Raw genomic sequence first — 14,590 nt, forward strand, 5'->3', positions numbered from 1 at the left:
ATTATTTGTTGTTGTTTTTATTTTCTTATTCTTATTTTTTCTTTTTCTTTTTTTTATTCCTGTTTATGTAAAGCAATTTGTATTGCCATTGAGTATGAAATGTGCTATATAAATAAACGTGCCTTGCCTTGCCTACAGACACATTTTGGAGACACAAAGGACTTATCTAAAATCTTGTAAAAAGGCCAAAATTGGAGCTCTTTAAATTATTGATATTGTCAGTCTCTTAAATGTCTGATGAAATCAAATCATGAAAAAAAAAAAAAAAATAGTAGAACTCACAGCCATGTTTAATAGTGAACGTAAGAGCATTTCCACATGCACAATCTAAAGCAGGTGTGTCCAAACTTGGTCCTGGAGGGCCGGGGTCCTTGAGAGTTTATCTCAAACTTGCTTCAACACACCTGCCAGGACATTTCTAGTATATCTAGTAAGAGCTTGATAGCTGGTTTAGGTGTGTTTGAGTAGGGTTGGAGAAAAAAACTCCAGGACACCAGTCCTCCAAGTTTGGACACCCCTGATCTAAAGGGAACTCAATGGATTGGGACTAAACATATGTATAAAGATTGGAAACTGGAGCAAAGGTAGAAGGTCATTTGGTCTGATCAATTTAAAACCTCACCAATCAGGCGGAAACTTCATCCTATGCTGTTTCTTTAACCTGCAAGTCTTTATTTTAGAAAGTATATAGATCATACAGTACTGTATGCTTCTCATGCTCTATGAGAAGTCATTCATGTCTGGTGCACTCAGAAGACAATCGCCTGTGACATGTCATTTGGATTTTGATTGTCAGGATGTTTTAGGGTTAGTTAGTTAGTTAATAATATTTATACAATATAGTTATAATGATATTTATACATCATCAAACTAGTGTTACTTTCTCTGCTTCAGTAATGTCCAGCGGCAGAGCAACAGCTCGTAAGGATGAGACGGACAAAAGTAATTAATGCATGCCCTTCTTTTACTTATTTTCATCTTGTCAGGTTCACAGTGCAAACAGCTCCCGGTAGGAATAACTTGAGTGAACATAAAACAAAGCCGAATAAAACTTTCTTCCTCTGCTTCAGCTGCACAGCACACACCGAGCTCACATCATCCAGCATGCGTGTCGAACTACACAACCCACAATACACTTCGCTATGGACTACAACTCCCCTAAATATTCTATTTCCCCTCCCCTGAAACACTAGCGTGCAACTTAAGCAAAACGGATACTAAAATTATTTTACATTTGGTTTTGTAGTTCAGGCCTAAATAAATGTTTGTTGCAGTTTTTAATCGTTTAAGTTAATTTGATCGACTTTATATAAGCCAGTAGATATTATTAACGTGTTTATTGGGTAAAATTGCTACTTTTTTTGTTACTTTTGTTATTCATTGTGTTTAGGTCATTATCAATGCACTATCACTTTAATTGAGCTTAAGCAGCGCGGCAAAAATAGACCCAACGACAAAACTATTGCGACACTAATGCTGCAGTGATGCTCACGCCTCGCGCTGATGCGCTGCTGCTGCGCTGCTGCTGCGTGCGAAATGAAAGCTCTTATGTGTTAACATGGTTTCACCCACAGTCCGAAGACATACGGTACAGGTGAATCAAATAAGCCAAATTTGCCGTAGTGTATGTGTGTGAATGTAAAAATGTGGGGGTGTTTCCTGGTGTTGGGTTGCAGCTGGAAGGGCATCTGCTGCGTAAAACATATGATGGATAAGTTGTTGGTTCATTCTTCTGTGGCTACCCCTGATTAATAAGGGAATAAGCCGAAAAAAAGAAAAGAAAAAAGAAACTACATCTGTGTAGGAAAAATTATTGTAACAATGCAGAACCTTGTTTAAACAATGCTGTGCCAAATGCATACTATAATTCAAGCTAATAACAATCAATCAGTTAAGAGTGTGTAATTTTTTTGTTTGTTTGTTTTTTTGTTTGTTTTAGATGTGAAATACTGAATATAATATCTTAATTAACCAATATCAACTTAATAGATTAAACAAATATTGATGAAAAAATACTGTTCATTGCTTGTTCATAATACCTAACACATTATTATAGTCTTATTTTAAATTGTTATCATGAATGATAAACGTTTTCTTGCCTCACAACAATGGTTAGGAGTGCTCCCACGACGGTGCAAACAGTTGAATTTCTAACTTCACATTTTTATGTATTTCTGAAATGGCACAACCCCAAAGGAATAAATTCATCATCCAACCACCACTATTCCAGCGAGAAATCACTTCTATAAACATATAAAACATCCTCTGATTTTAAGTTTACCAGTAGTCCCATCCAGAAGGCCAAGCAACTTTCAGGCATCTAGTTGAGTCATGCAACACAACATTCAAAAAGCTCCAAAACCGGCTCTGATGCAGACTAGCCACAGTATTGTCTTCTCTTGTATACACACACACACACACACACACACGCTGTCTTGAAAACAGATCTACAGACTCGCAATACGCACTGTGACCCCGCAGTGGACGCTGTGGCCCTGACTGCTGGGATAAACACACCACCTACTCTAAAAGCTTTACAAAAGAGTTACATCTTCTCCGGCAGCAGTGACATGTCTGTTTTCTCTACAGACTCCTGAATAGAGGGCTCTTATTTGACGCAGAGTGCGATGGCTGACGTCTGTACTTTCTCTGGTTACTCTATCCATCCGCTTCCCAATCCGGGGAGTCGGTCCCTAAGGGCCGCGCACTACTCCACTGCTGTAAATAGTGTTTGCCTTAGATTGATACACTTACAAGGAACAAGCGTACAGGGTTATTTGGACAGCGGACGCATGGCATGCATAATTAAAATTGGCTAAGTGCCTGTGCGCTGGGTTTGGGTCAATCCTGCCAGCTTGTTCCTCGTCCATCAGCTAAAGAAAGAAATAAGAAATTTCCGGCTTCCCTTTATATCTTTGAAAATTTGAGTACAAACATAGCCTGCTGGATGTAAGTTTGGAGTTATTTGCGTCTTTTATGTAACTTAAAATCAATGTTTTTTTTATTTGAATACGCCGTTCAATATATTTAAAAAGGAATGTATAGTCATGACCATGATCATATTCATTCAGAAATATGATAATTCACTGAACAAAAGGCATTTGCTTTTATCACAAGTGTTGAGAAACATGAAGCTGATTATTAATCTCATAAATACTGCAAAAGTTTAGAGTAAGAACTTTTTTCAGTTATTATTATAATTTTTTTACATTTATCATTTATGTAAGCATTAAATAAACGTATTATTATAAAACATTAAACCATGCAGTAAATCAGAAATCTATTTAAAAAAGTTAAATATTAAAAAAAAATGTAATATATAATTATATATTTTTATATAATAAAATATAGTATATATATATATATATATATATATATATATATATATATATATATATATATATATATATGCACATATACTGCTATGCAAATTTCTAATCAGCCAATCACATGGTCATGACAATCTGTTGCAGTTCAAGCCGAGCATCAGAATGGGGAAGAAAGGTGATTTAAATGTCGTTAAATGTTGTATGGTTGTTGGTGCCAGACTGGCTGTTCTGAGTATTTCAGAAACTGCTGATCTACTGTGATTTTCACACACAACCATCTCTAGGGTTTACAGAGAATGGCCCAAAAAACAACAGCAACATGAAAGCATGAATCTATCCTGCCTTAAATCAACAGTTCAGGCTGGTGATAGTGTAAAGGTGTGGGGGATATTTTATTGGCACACTTTGGGCCCATTAGTAACAATTGAGAGCATTGTGTCAGCATCACAGCCTACCTGAGTATTGCTGCCGAGCATGTTCATTCCTTTATGACCACACTGTACCCATCTTCTGATGGCTATTTCCAATGTCTAATTTCCAAGCTATGTCCGAAACCGTATCAGTAAGGTGTACCTAATAAAGTGGCCAGTGTGTGTGTGTGCGTGTGTGTGTGTGTGTATATATATATATATATATATATATATATATATATATATATATATAAAAATTAGAATGGTTTCTGACAGATCATGTTACATTTAAGTTTGATTTAAAGAACCTGTAAAACATGAATTCAGATAAAAATGTTGTTTTTTTAAAAAGTGTTATTTTTAATTGTAATAATGTATTAAAGTATTAAAATTTCTACGTTACTTTTGACACAGACAAAAAAAGAATCATAAATTGAGCCAAAAAATGACCCTTTTTCCAACTTTTTACCCCTAATATCAGATGTACTTCTCTTACTCATTTATATTCACAGCCAGATGAAAAGCTTTTCTTTCTTTTTTTTTAATCATCTCCCTGATTGTGAGTCTCCATTCTCTGCATTGTCACTTTTGTGTCCACTGACGCCCCTGGGGAATGATTTGACGACTGGCTACTCTTAGCTGAATAGCTTATCAGGTTGTGATAGCATTTTCTGGAATCACTCCGTCTGTCTGGTCAGCAGTCGCCAGCATTATTCTCCGCACAATGGAGCATTAGAGGCCTCCAGAAGACAGGACGCACTCTGAAAGAAGGGTCTGGACTCTGTTTCGGGGTATATGCGAGGCTCAAATGCATTTAAATTCAATGCATGCGAGGGAATAAGGCATTCATTTGCCAGGCTGGCAGCAGGCCTGCTAAACCACAGGCGCCTTTGACTTCATGCCAGAGCGCTCACTTATGCAGTCAACAATCCTTTCACCTCTCCACTGGCATTCATCTACCTGCAGAGGAAAGATGCCCATCTATCTGAAGCTGTGGCTTGCTGTAATTTACTATCGCTGCCATCCTAAGACTAATTTATCAATCAGTATGGATAATATAAGCATTCAGGGCAATAAGGCCTCCTCTATATCATGGCTGTATTGTGATGACCTGATTTCATTGTTCATTAAACTTCCCCCATGCTGTTGTGCTGTTCAATTAGGCTGAAGAAATCAAGCTGGAATGGGCTGAGTGTTTGAGAGTAAGCGCAGCACATGCTTGGGTGCCTGTGCGTATGTGTTTACCAGTTCAGGAGAGCAACAATCTAAACAGTGGTGCTCACTTTTTGATTCTTTTTGTCTAAATGTCTAAATGCATCAATAAGATTCATTTTTTTAACAGAAAAATTTCTTGCTCAACCTTTTTATTGGTTGTATATGGAAGTCCATTTCCATCATGGGATGAAAAAAAAAAAACGTTTTTAAGTTTTTAAATAAGTTTATTTTTGTTTTGTTTTGTTTATCAAATTATAGAGTGCAATATTCACAGCCTTTGCAATGTTGCAGAGTTGACAGTGCATGTCAAAGCACAAACCAAGCATGAAGACAAAGGAATTGTTTGTGGACCTCCGAGACAGGGTTGTCTCAAGGCACAAGGCAGGGGAAGGATACAGAAAAACATACTGCTGCTCTGAAAGTTAAAATGAGCACAGTGACCTCCATGATCCCTAGGAGGAAGATGTTTGAAACCTGCAAGACTCTTCCTAGAGCTGCTCGGCTATCTAAGCTGAGTGATTGTGGGAGAAGCGCCTTAGTCAGGGAGGTGATCAATAATCCGATGGTCACTCTGTCTGAGCTCCAGCGCTCTTCTGTTAGGAAAGGACTTTACTGAAGGACAACTATCTGTGCAACAACCCACCAATCAGGCCTGTATGGTAGAGTGGCCAGACGGAAGCCACTCCTCGCTTGGAATTTGCCAAAAGGTATCTGAAGGTCTCTCAGACCATAAGTAACAAAATTCTCTGGTCTGATGAGACAAAAAATTAACTCTTTGGAGTGAATGCCAGGTGTTACGTTTGGAGAAAACCTGGCACCGCTCATCACCAGGCTAATGTAATCCCTATAGTAAAGCATGGTGGTGGCAGCATCATGCTGTGGGAATGTTTTTCAGCAGCAGGAACTGGAAGACTAGTCAGGATAGACCAATGTACAGAGAGACCCAGAATGAAGATCTGCTTCAGAGTGGTCTTGAGCTCAGACTGGAAAACTGGTTCAACGACCCAAAGCACGCAGCCAAAATGTCAATGGAGTGGCTTCACAACAACTCAGTGAATGTCCTTGAGTGGCCCAGCTAGAGCCCAGACCTAAATCTTATTGAACATCTCTAGAGAGATCTGAAAATAGCTGTACACCGTCGCTTCACTTCCAACCTAATAGAGCTTAAGAGGTACTGCAAAGAGGAATGGGCAAAAATTCCCAAAGACAGGTGTGCCAAACATGTGGCATCATATTCAAACTTGAGGCTGTAATTGCTGCCAAAGGTGCATCAACAAAGTATTGAGCAAAGGCTGTGAATACTTATATACATGGGAATTTTCAGGAGTTTTTTATTTTTTTTAAATAATTTGCAACAATTTCAAAAAATCTTTTTCACATTGTCATTATGGGCTTTTTTGTGTAGGAAATAAATGTATTTAATCCATTTTGGAATAAGGCTGTAACATATAACGTGGAAAAACTGAAGCGCTATATAAATACTTTCAGTATGCACTGCATTCGTTTTAACAGTAACTTTACACAAAACTGCTTATAAATTGGCATTTACACGTGGATAATAAATGTGACAATGTGAATAAATGTGAAAAATGCAAGAAAAAAAGTCAAAGAATTGAGGCATAGCATAGCCCATAAAGTTACAGTTGCAAACAATGAAATTACGATTGAAAGAAAAAAGCCACAATTATGACGAATGGAGACATAATTAAATAACCACACAGCAGAATTGCAAGAAATAAAGTAAAAAAAAAAAAAGTCAAGGTAGCCTAAAACTCTAGACAGGAATACAGCCAAATTTGTGAGAAATAAACTCTGAATGGCAAATAATAAATTCAGAATTGCAGAATAAACATAAACTCACAGCTGAATAAAATCAATAAAACTTTTATTTTAGCCATTTAAGAGTTGTAAGAGTTGCAGGTACTTTTTGTTTATGGTTACTGTGTAGCATATATAGTGAAACATGTCAATGGTTGGGTTTAAATGCAGCCAAATCTAAGGTTTTGAAAGTACAAATGATTAATTATTATATGATTTACCTTAATTAATCATTTAAATGCATATCTCACAACATCACATATTTTATATAAATAATTCTGTGTTACAATTAATCTTATGTGCTTCATGTTTATTGGATTACTTTAGTATAACCTATGTTACCCCATTGGTACTTTGTTTTGGTGTTTCTGACTCTATGCAAAGTCTGTTCACACATTCAGCATGTTTTATTGATGCCAACTTACACTCTGTTGAATTTCTTTATTTTATTACCTGTCAAAATGTTGAATTGAGAGAGAAAGCACCATGTTATACTGTATATACATAACCCATAGCATTATTAAAGCCTTCGATATAGTTTCTTAAAGTGTGTATATCAATTCAATATATCAATATGTTGATCATTTGTTATGAAATTCTTATTGATTTAGCTGTAAAAAATGCGTTAGCATTATAGGTTACATGGTTAGTCTCAGCTAGACGATGAAGCCTTTTTTAGTTTGTTTTTTGTTTTGTTTTTTTGTATTTATCAATTTTGTGAGTGAATTTAACATTAGCAATCCAGAATTTTCCTAGGGTGCTATTTTGCTTGTGTTTCACACATACATACATGCAAACAGTACATTCATTACATTACAGGTATAAATAAAAAGTAGTTTGCAAAATTTAATTATGAACCTAAACGGGACAAGTGGAAAGAGATTGAAAAATAATACTTGGTCAATTAATGTTTAGCACAATCAGTATATTTGTCGTTTTGAATTTATTAATTAGTCGGCTGATTTAATGTTGGTGCCTTTTTTAAATATGTCAGTCTGTGTATCTCAACTGGAGATCTGCTGGCACTGTAAATCAAGGGCCCAAAGTATTACTTGTGTTTACTCCAACACAGGCTCATTGGGGAGACTTGCCCAGGGCTACGTTTTTAGGAACCGTGAAATACGTGCTTTGGCATATGCCCGGCTGCATTTTGTTTGTAAAACAAACACTTTTCTGGCATGATAAGTTTGTTCAATAGCTTGATGCTGTAAAGTGTCGGACTTGGGATCCAGAATATCACAAACATATTTTAGATTGTCAAAAACATAGACAGTAGCCTCTATTAATTACAAAATAAATAATTAAATAAATAAATAAATTAATTAATTAATTAATTAATTAATTTTAATTAATTAAAAATTAATTAATTAAAATTTAATTAATTAATTAAATAGCAGACTGTGACTGTTTACATGGACATTAGTAATAAATATATTTGCCTTCATCTGAATAAGACAATAAGATGAATAAGGGTTAATTATTATAATTATTAAGAGTTTGTTTTTGAATGTTCTTTCATTATCTCATTTTGCATGTTTTAGCACATAATTTGAATAATATATATATATATATATATATATATATATATATATATATATATATATATATATATATATATATATATATATATATATATATATAGCCAAAAAAAAAAAAGACTTTCTCCGGAAGAAAAAAAAAATTATTAGACATACTGTGAAAATTTCTTGCTCTATAAAACATAATTTGGGAAATATTTAAAAAGAAAAAAAATCAAAGGGGGGCTAATAATTCTGACTTCAACTTTATAGTATTTATATTTATATTTAAAGTGTTTCCTCGCACCCCCAAAACACAACAAAGTGGCTCAATAATATTAAGTTCAGGTGACTGTACAGGCCATGGGAACTTTCTAATTCAAAAATATAAATAACTGTCATCAATCTTGCTGTGTGCATTGCTGCATTATCATCCAATACAATTTTTGATGCACTGCATGTGCATCCTCCAAAATGGTTTGATAGACCTTAGCAGTAAATGATATTGCAGCCCAAACCATTACTGATCCACCCCCATGCTTTACTCTGGGCATAAAACAGTATGGGTGGTAAACTCCTTTGGGGCTTCTCCACACTGTAACTCTTCCAGATGTGGGAAAGACAGTGAAGGTGGACTCATCAGAGAACAATACATGTTTCATATTGTCCACATCCCAAGATTTTCTGAATCCAACACTTGGCATTGGCAGGATTGACAAAAGATGTGGCTATAGCAGCCCTGCCATGTATATTGACCCTGTGGAGCTCCTGAGAAACAGTTTTGGTTGCAACAGGACAGTTAAGGTGCACATTTAATTCTAAAGTGAGCTGGGCAGCTGTGGTTTTATGTTTTTTGCATACAATTCGAGTTAGCTTGCAAGCACTTCCTCTTGCATCCACAGTTACTCCTGTCAGATGTGATTTTTCACATCTGGTGGTATGCTGACATTACCCTGGATACCATGGCTCTTGATACATCACAAAGACTTGCTGTCTTGGTCACAGATACGCACCATCAATTTATCATGTTGAACTCTAATATGTCACCATTAATGTTGTGTGTATTGCAGAATTTTATGTAAAACTGTGCTATTACTCTCGTAATTAAACATTCACGCTCTGCTCTAACTGGTGGAATGTGCAATCACTAAAGATTGGCAACCGAGCTTGTCAAATTCATCCATGAAATCTCCAACCCTAAATTGGCCAGTGTTTTAATTTTATTGTCCAACCCCTGTATATATATTCAGAGGGTTTTTTTTTTTTTTTTTTTGTAATTGGAAAAATACTTCAATATGTATGTTTTATCATGTGTGGAAGTGTGCATCTGTGCATAGAACAGTTTTCCTCTGCTTCACACTGCCTGCTTTTTTCTTTCTTCCGTTGGCATAGGTTTAGGACACTCTCACCGGGTCGCCCACTAGTCTGCAGCTGTCTGTGAAGAGCTTGCCAGCATGTTTTCCTCCGTCTCTCTCTCTCTTTTTCTCGCTCTCTAATTCTCCATCTTTCCAGCCCTCCCCAGCGCTGAGGCGGTTTCCAAAACCTCCGTGACACCACGCAGACTCTGTGAGCACAAACACAGACACATCCACCCACATCCCGCCGTCAAAGTGATCCCCTGCTCACGACGCTGAGGGGAAAACAGATTGAAAACTGAGTGTGTGTGTGTGTGTGTGTGGAGGGAGGAGCAAAAAGAGTGAAAAATACCTGACTCATTCCCTCCTCTGCCTTTTTTTCCTATCAATTAAATATGCCTTGCAGCCAGAGATGGAGCAGATAATGGACTCCTCTGATGATACTAACTCGGCTGCTTTCTAAAGTCAAGGCAGAATTGTTGGCCTCTCTGTGTTTGACTAGTGGGATGTTTCAGAAGTGTTGCATAACTTTTTGCATCGAGGATGGAGTTTTTTCTTGTAGTGCTTCTGTGACATCTTTGTAAAACTGTATCTGGACATGAAAAGCATTTCAAAAGAGTAGTTCGGGCATTTTACTCACCTTCGTGTTGTTGAAACTTGTATGCTTCTGTGTTGCTTTCAATGCAACAAGAGCCATTTACTGTAGGTCTACGAAGATGGTAAAAATAAATAAATAACAAGTAAGAGTTTTGAAAAGCTCATTCACTATTCAAAGTGCTCTGAAGTTGTACAGTAGTTTGTGTGAAGAATAGTCAAATATTCACTAACAGAGCACATTCCTTCGGTTATGCACTTGGAATTCTGACTAACAGGCTATGAGTATCCAGCAGTTGGCAGACCGAACCAAGCTCCTGCAGCACAGATAGAATACATGCAATTTGTGCATGTATTTATAAACGTAACAATCTGTAGTGTATTTATTTATGGTAGCTTGAGAAAGCCAACATACTGTTATACTACATAAACTTATTATTATGTTGGATTGAGAAAGCCAACATTCTGTTGTTACTTAAACTTACTATTCAAGAGTTAACACTTAGCTGATGATTGACTATTAAGCTTGTTTGGCATGCTATCCCAGGAGAGAGCCCTGCACTCATGAGATCCTCAAGCCTGAGGCTTCCTCCCATTTGACGGGGGAGAGGGGAGTTTGAGCTCAGGTAGGTCTCGAGAACTACCCTGCTTGATAATGGTAAATGCAAGTTATGAATAACTATGGTGAGGAATATTGCTGATTAATCGCTTGTCTATGGTGTTGATTTTGTTCGGTCAATTTACTTATATTACATGTTTTTTGGTCTGTAGGAGGAAACCAGAGAGTTCGGAGAAGACCCACTCAAACACAGGGAAAACATGTAAATGCCACACAGAAATGTCAACTTGGCCAGGTAAAGATTTGAGCTGGTGACATACTTGCTGTGAGGCAACGGTCCTAACTACTAGGCCTCCGTGCTGCCCTGTCAAGGAAAGTGGAGGAGCAGGGGTGGAAGGAGGGCTTTTTTTAAAACAAAGTCGGCTAAGGTTTGATACTCTGGTTATTTATAATGATTTAGTTCTCGTTCTCGCGCGAATAGCCGCCGGATAAAAAAAAAAAAAAAAAAAGCAAAAGCCCCCGTCTTCGATTTCGACCACGTTTTCGGATCCCGCCGCGTTCTCGCCCTTATTTTCCGGATTCCGTTTTTCGTCTTACCTGATTTCCGGAACCCGCCGTTCCCTGGACTAGATCCTGGTCGTCGTCCACCGTGGCCGGCTCCGGCTCATCCTCCTCCTCCGGGGCCTCCGCTCCGCCAACGCAACGCTGTGAAAGCCCTCCACTCGGAGGCGAGCCGTCGGCCGGCGAGCGGGAAGAGGAGGGGCGGAAATCTCAAAAAAAAAAAATTTAAAATCCCATTGACTTAACATTAAACCAAACTTTGACACATCAAAACTTTGAGAAAGAAATTCTTAGAAACATGTGATATTCCACCGCCTATGTGCTTCCTGCCAACTACCTCTGAGTCCCAGCACAGTTGACGTTGGCTTTCTCAAGCCAACATCAAAGTTTGTCAACGAACTTTAGGTTCTAGTTCTTCTTCCATCTTCTTCTGAGACTGAGTTCTATATGCATCTCCTCCTAAAATATTCAAGCTACAAAAACCAAACTAACTCCAAACCTCCAATCTGCTCTGAATTACGGTTTTCCGAAAAACTGACCTGAAAATTTCAGAAAAGTCCCATTGACTTAACATTGGTCCAACATTTGTGACCTCATAACTTTGCGCCAGACCATCATACAGACTTAAGCCTGGTTTATACTTCTGCGTCAAGTGACCGGCGTAACCCACGGCGCATGCAACGCCCGTAGCTGTGCATTTATACTTCTGCGCGCTGTCTCTGTTGGTCTGCATTAACACTTCCGAAACGCTAGTTGGTAGTGAGGTGTAAATGTTCCTCTGTGTCGAGTTTCTTCGCTGCTGTTTAGCTTTTCCTGAACACTTCCTGGATGTACAAGTGGCTCAAACTCGCTCATTTTGAGGCAGGAACCGGCAGACATGCAACAACTTTAATGATAAGGTAAACACAAAACAAAACTTTTCATCCGGAGCTCCTTCACAGGACTCCACACTTGTAAACAATCGCTCCATTGTTTTCACAACATTCGCTCGGCTCTCGGTCCCGCCCAGACTCGTCAGCGCTACCAAGCCGACCAATCACAGAGCTTGCGCTACGCATTGTTGCGACGTGTAGTTACATTTTTTGAGAGGTGCACGTCAGTGACGCCGACGGCCACGGCGAAGGGCTATGGGTCAACACCGTAGCATACGCCGGTGTTTGACACAGAAGTATAAATCAGTCTTTAAGGTTGGGCTCATTAAACTCAGACTACCAGTCTTCCAATGCCTGTTGACCTGTCAAATTGCTAGCCACACTCTACACACTTATAGCATCCTAGCAACTGTCCCATAAATTTTCATAGTAAAAAACAGCCATTGACTACATTGGACATACTGACAACATACTAATTCATACTAGCAATATAATAATTCACACTAGAACTATGCTCATTCAAACTTGACCAATGCTTATATATGTTAGCAACTGCTTAGTAACATGCTTACATGTACTTAACTATATATGCCAGCTGTTTCAAACTTCTCAAAATCTACTTCAGTTATTTAAACTTTAAACCTACTTTAAACTTTTAGATTATGCTTTCTCAAGCCACCATAACGTTTGTCTACAAACATTTCTAGTTGTTGTTTAAGACCATTTGGTGATTTCAGTCACTATACAGCAGGCATCCTCTCATTTATGACATGCAGTCTAAACAGCTTCTTAGTCATTGCATGAAACAATATTCTTCACTTTCAGAAAAAAAGCTACTCAAGCTGTCTCTGGGGTGGTACCTTTTCGAAAGGTACAAATGTGTACCTAAAAGGTCCATATTAATACATCAAGGGTACATATTAGTACCTAAAAAGTACAAAAGTGTTCCTTCTAAAATTTTTAGGTACTAATATATACTTTTGAAGCAGCAATATGGACCCTTTAATTACAAATGTGTACCTTTTGAAAAGGAACCACCCCAGTTACAGCCTGTGTGCCTTTATTTCTGAGATTGTTGGATACTTTTAGTCCTTCTACACTGTACATATTGGCTGCATTCATAATGTGCCGTGTCTTGAGGTCAGTTTGTCTGGTATGATTTTTCTATGTGTGATTTGATTTAACAGAAATAGCAGAACTGATAGCTAATTGCCATAGACAAGAAAAAACAACACAAAAAGTAGTGATGGCAGGTTGAAGAAAATTAAAAGAGTAACAGAATTAAATTGTACTCATTTAAAAGTAAAGAAAGAAGTAGGCTATGTTTCCGTTCTGTTAAACATCTTCACCTTTCTTTGGTCTATGAGATAAATAAACTTATACCAGCTTTAAATGAAAAAAAATAAATAAATAGATAAAGTTTGGTAAAATTGTTCTTTCGATTTCCATCTGCAGAACAGAGCAATTATTTTAAGTAACTTTACCAAATCCCTGAAGGTTAAAGTGATAGTTTTAAGGTCGGAAACCAGGTACCTACTAAGCAGACAACTAATGCTAAGGTGTGATCATCTGTTCCTCTTGACTACACCTACGGAGGCAATTGCCTGACCACTAGCACTATAATTATACTGTATGTTCCCCTCTGTGAACACTGCACTACCTCCATTTCCTCAGCACAGCCATTAAGCAATCTGTACATACACCTACGCACGCACCGATGAGTGTGAAGACACATCTCATACAATGCTCTTGAAGCACACTGAATAGAGTGCAATAATTTTGTTTTAGACCGTTAATTATTTGAGAAAAGCTACTGTACGACTGACTGCGGCAAAAGTTTAATCAAAACCAAATGTGGTTGCCTATATTGTGTGTCTTCTTGAAGTGATTACTCTGGTGTGTAACCACTCTTTAATAAACCAAAAGTAAATTAACTTTTTTTTTTTTTTTTGGAAAAATCAAATCTTGATTTCTTGTTTAGTAAAAACCTATTTTGTTTATTGTTACATAAAGAATACTATAGTAATGTACACTACCTATGGAGACCTGAAAGGGACATGATAGGAAAAAAAAAGAGAGTGATACTGTAAGTAAGCATATTTTTGAAAGTTTTTGCATTTTGCATCTCGCAAATATGTTTTTCATTCACTGATTTAGAGGTTGCATATGAGGGATGCTGATCGACGCACAGCTTTAATAAAAAGAATTTGAATTCAGAATTTTTTTTTTTATTTCATCATGCTTTTAAGATTAAAAATATGCGAGAAATATGGGAAAATACCTATGAATAGGATATAATGGTAAAATACGGGACAATCCCGGCAAAAACAGGAGGGTTTTCATGTATGAAGTGAAGGGTT

At 37.4% G+C, this 14,590-nt stretch overlaps 1 long non-coding RNA gene across 1 annotated transcript in view; it reads right to left on the bottom strand.

Moving 5' to 3' along the window:
- Positions 1 to 11,981: 11,981 nt before the first annotated feature.
- Positions 11,982 to 14,590, bottom strand: part of LOC141381265 (uncharacterized) — a 60,333-nt gene continuing 57,724 nt past the window's right edge. The window contains exon 3 of the long non-coding RNA XR_012401174.1: positions 11,982 to 12,322. This is a non-coding gene — a long non-coding RNA (uncharacterized lncRNA). The remainder of the gene's footprint in view (positions 12,323 to 14,590) is intronic.

This window comes from Danio rerio, chromosome 3 (genome assembly GCF_049306965.1).
Source record: "Danio rerio strain Tuebingen ecotype United States chromosome 3, GRCz12tu, whole genome shotgun sequence".
Taxonomy (NCBI): domain Eukaryota; kingdom Metazoa; phylum Chordata; class Actinopteri; order Cypriniformes; family Danionidae; genus Danio; species Danio rerio.